The 5866-nt window shown below is 41.5% G+C and overlaps 1 pseudogene; it reads right to left on the bottom strand.

The window, feature by feature from the left end:
* Positions 1–743: 743 nt before the first annotated feature.
* On the bottom strand, positions 744–4860 carry LOC109783134 (uncharacterized; annotated as a pseudogene).
* Positions 4861–5866: the final 1006 nt, after the last annotated feature.

Here is a 5866-nt window from a genome sequence, read left to right as displayed (position 1 = left end):
GTCTTTTCAAGTGTCATTTAACAACGGTAAGCCTTAAAATGGATAGAAGTGTTATAAAAGGCATAAAATTTAGATACAGTGCTATACAAGGAAGAAAAGTATTTTCAATGTCAAATAGGGACATAAAATTTAAAACAGTATTAAATAAGGAATTCTCTAGTATGTTTCCACGTTCCAATCCACATCTATAAAAGAGCTAATATGTGGGGCTGGCGTTTTGGCTCCCGGGAGCATTTGCTTCCGGGCCAACAGTAACACAGAAAAAAAATACTATTAAATGTTTTCAAAAAAATCGGAATTTTTTTGTAGATGATTGTATTAGTGTCGCAAACATGCATGACAATTTTCATGCGAAACGGAGTTGCGGTGTTTCGCCATCAAAAAAAGAACAAAATTGGGATGACATTTTGGGGTAACTTTTGGTGTTCGATTTGTGTTTTTTTGTACAAGCCAAAATGTTTAATCTTTTTGACTCAAAATTTGCAGGTAGCATTTGGATGTGACTAAGGCCCAGTTCTTTTGCAGGATTCTCCCAGAATCTGCCCCTCTCTAGCTTCTCTTAGATTCTTTGACCCCAATGGGGCTCAAAGATTCTGAGAGAATCTAGGTAGGGGTCAGATTCTGGGATAATCTGGCAAAAGAAATGGGCATAAGTACACAAACAAATTTTGTCTTGATTTTTTTTCATTTTTACAGAATTTTTTTTGGCCCCCGGAGCAAATGCACCTGGGAGCCAAATTGACTTTCCACTAATATGTTATGTTCTATCATATAAGCCAGAAACATATCAGAAGATTCTACCCTTAAATCCTTTCAACTCCCTAGCCACATTAGAAATAGGATTCATCTTTGCAAACTCTGAGTCCATGTTGGGATCAAAATAGATAAAATCTTCTGTCATTGTGGCCATCATGTCAGAATGATAATGGCAGGAGCTGATAATAAGATCATTCGGAGTGCCATGTTTTCCCTGAGCTATAATATTGAAATCTTCGTAGCGCCCACAATATGATTCATCATATGGATGCACAATCTTTGCCCCATTAAACTCACAAGAGAAGCATCGAACTTGCATCAAAATAAAAGAAGGAATTAGATTATATTAAGAAAACATATAACAGAGCACACATCCAGATACTACCATATGTCCTAACTTGGCATTTTTCATCATTTATAATACAAATTCCATGATATGTACTTGTATACGAAAACTGAATGCCACACTGTCACGTCATAACATATATTTGCTATCATTCTCATTACCAACTTGTAAACTCATACATTTGCTGATACTTCTAGTGACATGAGAAAAACATGCCTAATTTTCTAGTTGTATATGAATATAAAAGGCAATGTGACAAACTAACAAACTAACAACTCAACTAGAGTTTGAATACTTCGATGGTATCTCTTACAATCATATTAGAACATTACTGTAAATTATCAATGTTCTAATTATCTGGAAGTTACTTCATATCATTATGCGTCTTAAAAAAAATACTTATCATATACTCCCTCCGTTTCTTTTTAGTTTGCATATAAAATTTGGTCAAAGTCAAGCTTTGTAAAGTTTGACTAACTTTATATTAAAAAATATCAACATTCACACTAAGAAATCAATATTATCATATGCACCATGAAATGTATTTTCATACTATATAGTTTTAGTATTGTAGATGTTCATATTTTTTTATATAAATTTGGTCAAACTTTGTGTAGCTTGACTAAAAACAAATTTTATACGCAGAGTAAAGAGAAACAGAGGGAGTACTTAAACAAAGCAATATTACATCTCAAATAATGTGCAGATAAACCATGACAATTCCTATGTGTAGAGGGAAACAAAAAAGGAAAATGCAATTCTATTTGGCCAGGTCTTCTAAGCTCTATCTTTCTTTATTATTCTAATGCAGCATCCATATTAAGCGACGTCATCTTTAAAATAACAGCCATCAGATTGAGTTGGTCATCAATCTAAAGCCTTGGATCATAAATTGCCAAGGGGAGTTCAAACCAAGAGCCATCTTCTGTAATAATATGGAAGTTAAAGGAGCCATACATCAACACTGCTGATACATAGGCAACTGTGCTTTCTTCAAACCGTCAGTAGTGCTCTCTCGAACACTGATTTCTTTCCCTGGGAACTAATAAGGAGAACTAGAGAACATATTATTGTTCGAGGTCCAAACCACGAGATGGTCAGTGCTGACGCTAGTGCACGTGCATGGCGAGTATGTCCGTCTACTATAGCTTAGTTCTCCACCATCATCATGCGCAAGGGGCCAGCGCTGGCGCATAATTAATCATGGCCGCACCCGTCCATTGCTGCAAATGAGAGTACAACGACGACATGGTTGCATTGCCAATTTGCCAGCGAAGTGTACTGTTTTTTTCTCATAGCGCGGCTTCATATAAAAGGATTAACAGAAATGTCAAGAAATTTCGCCGACGCATTTTGGCTATTCGGCTGTGATAAATTTTTCCTTCCAGTTTTTAGAAAACAACATTTAATTCATTTATACAAGGGGCTTGATTGCGCCTACTAATCAAGCTTTGTGATAGGAGAAAAAAAAACTACGTCCAATTTGTATGGCAGTAATGATATACAGCTAGTAGTGCAAACATAACTGATTCGCCCAACTTATGTCTTACAATTGTTAAATATACAGGCAAGAATGAGTGAATGACACATTCAAATTGCCACCAAATACCAGTGTGTGCATGAACAGAGAGCTGAGAGCATACCATTATCTATGCGAGAATCTGATACAGGGGAGCACCAGGAAGGTCTCTTCCGCCTCTCTTCGACACTATTGCTACATTGAGCGAAGAACAGTTCTGGAGCTGCAACAGCAGAATTTGGTCCCTTGGCTGTTGCCAAGAAGTTGATATGGAAGTACTCAAATGGGAACCTCTTCTTAAAAAGAGCAACACTTGATCCGCCCGGTACACTAGGATTCACACCGCAAATGATATGAAGTTTATAGTGCACCTATAAGTAACAATGCAGAAGAGGGCAGTCAATATGTGAAAAAAGGTTTTGACCAACTGAAAGTAATTGGTGCAAATTAGAATTCAGAAGGAAGAAAAGAGAAAAAAGAAGCAAATGTACCAACCCCTTTTTGCTGGGAGTAGTCGCTCAATGCCGCCTTGACCTTTCTGACAAAGAAGTTTTGGTCGCGCCTGAATTTTTTCTGGAACTCTGAAATGAACCTTTTCTGGTTTTTGCTCAAGACATGTGAGTTTGAGGTCGCCTGGGTCACTTGCTGAGCCTGCTCCTCAGACTTGGTAGGTGGATATTGATGTGGCAGAGCCATGGTGAGGCATTCAACTCTGCCGTTGGTGAGTGTGCCCTGCAATATAGTTAACAACTGGGCGGACTCCATGTTCAAGGAAGACATGGCAAATTTCACCAGCGCATCAGGGTCATCATGCCATGAAACAACCGCTGCTTGCCTATAGGCGTCCTGGTAACTGCCAGACACAGAATGATCATGCTTCATTGCCTCACGGATGGCCTTGTGGACATCAGCATCGCTCCTGAACAGATACCAGATTGCATCGTGCTCCGAGATAGAGGGGAGACGGGTGCGAAGGAAGGTAACAAGGCCGTAAAGAGAACAGCACTCAATGCGTGCAAGCATGTCTGTGCATATCATATCCACCTTAAACTGTAGGTGAAACTTTTGGGGCGTGGGAAACATGGAGCCATACCAGATGGTGTTGAGGATAATGTTGGAGACAGGATCCTTGGGGCCATAGCAATATCCACCCCTGAGGAGGCTGCAGTGGTGAAGCTTGCGCAAGCCATCCCGAGGCAGCTTGGCAAGTGCCTGCAAGTAGTGCCCATGGATCTTGCCGAGGAGCAAAAGCTTCAGAGCCAGTGTGTATCTGAATGTCAACTGAGGACCAAGCTTTTTATGTGCCCTGCTCCCCTCTATGGTTTCTGCTGTCTGCTCGCTTCTCTTTCTCTTCTTATTCTTCTTCTTACCACAAAGATGATCCAGTGATAGGTTGGTGAGATCATCCATAATCGTAGGCCCTCTCCTGAGCAGCTTGGCGATGCTCCTGATAGTTGCAGGCGAGAGAGGGCCTTGTCCAGCAAGAACCGCGGTGACATCGGCCAGGCGAGAGGCCATAGTCAGCGACGCTTTCACCAGGACGTCTGTTCAGGATGCCTGGCAGACACAGCGGCACATTCCAGGGCGACCTTGGCTGTAGGGGAGGTAATACTGAAGGAGTTGCACCTCTTGTTACGATCACGCTCGATGAGGCGCACAGCGGTGAGAAGATCGGCCCTGGCCAGGAGCAAGTAGCTCATGGCTTCCCTGCTGACGAGGTAGCGGTAGTGGGAGGTGAGGAGGCTGACAAGACCGTCCAGCGACAGCCGCGCGAGGGTCATGGACTTGTGCCGGGAAAGCGGTAGTTCGAAGGCGGATATGTCGTTAGTGTCGGTGATGATCTTGGAGAGGATCCACTCCGACGACGGCGCCTCATCCTCCTCCTCCTCCTTGTCGGATCCAGGCGTGTAGGCGATGGTGTTGGCGATGATGTTGGAGACTGGGTCGAGGAAGCCGATGGGCATGCCGGCCTTGAGGAGGCGCGGGGCCAGCGAGGGAATCTCCCCCAACGGAAGCCGATCGAGCGCCTCCCTGTAGAAATCATGGATGTAACCCAGCAGATCGCATATATCCTGCTTCTCATCTGTGAGGACGGAAAGACAACGGTCGCCGATGAGGCGGTCACGCTTGCCATGCATTGTCAGGCGAGTTGCTTTCCTCGCCGGCGGAAGTGGATGGGGAAGGGCGGCGGCGGCCGGCAATGTTGGGGAGGACGGAAGGAGAAGACCTAGGGCATCCACGCATCGCAGTCACAGACCAAAAACGTCGACCTCCGGTTGATTGGGCTGGGCCGATTATGCAGGCCTCAGTACAGTGCTCTTACATGTACCGGCCCACTCGTACAGCGCTCGCCTCCTATAGCGACTGGTTTTCATTTAAAAAACCAGTAGAGGCAGGCTTTGGCACTGTAGAGAACTTTTTTTGAAAAATCCTGAATATTTTTCGAGAAGAAGATTTTTCAAAATTTTAGAAATAAATTTCTAGAAGGCTAAACATTTTTTAAAATTCTGAACAAATTTTTGAAATTCGTGAACATTTTCTAAAAACGCAAATATTTGTTGAATTTTCTAAAAAAATCCCAAACAATTTTCAAAAACGTGATTTTTTTAATTCCCAAGCATTTTTTTATTTTTTAATAAATTTCGAAAAATGAGAATATTTTTTGAAGAACATGAACAGTTTTGAATTCTTAAACAAATTTTGAAATCGCAAACACTTTTTAGTTGGTGAACAAAATTTGAAAATGATGACACATTTTAAAATTCTGAGCATGTTTTGAAGATTATTGGAACAACGCAGTTAAGAGACTAATGTGTTTGCGATTACACACAGAGAGTAAAATCCCTCTGAAGAACATAGAAGATTGTTTAATATTCTAAGAAGATTGCTCTAGTTACAGAGAAGATCGCCTATGCTATTGAGGAGTATGTTATACGTGTGGGCGACAACCCTCAAATTTGCTATGAAGAGCAATTGTTTTGGTATGCTGTTCGAGAAACAATTGACTGCGGTGAAAAGATGAAGACAGTGAGAAGACGTAGTTGTTTCTCTAGTTTCATTTTTTATCTCTACTGAGTCAGAGGACAAACCGTACCATAAGAGGGTCCAAGTTAGTAGAATTTTATATATCCGTTGTGTGCTCAATCATATACCAATTTTTTTCGAGTGAAAACGAGATAAATCTTTTTATGCAGAGTGATTATTCTGTAAGGTGACAAAGTTCTTCTGAACTTAGAGAAAGAATC

This window comes from Aegilops tauschii, chromosome 7 (assembly GCF_002575655.3).
Source record: "Aegilops tauschii subsp. strangulata cultivar AL8/78 chromosome 7, Aet v6.0, whole genome shotgun sequence".
NCBI lineage: Eukaryota > Viridiplantae > Streptophyta > Magnoliopsida > Poales > Poaceae > Aegilops > Aegilops tauschii.
The sequence above is the reverse complement of the archived record's forward strand: the minus strand, read 5'-3'. Positions and strand labels throughout refer to the sequence as shown.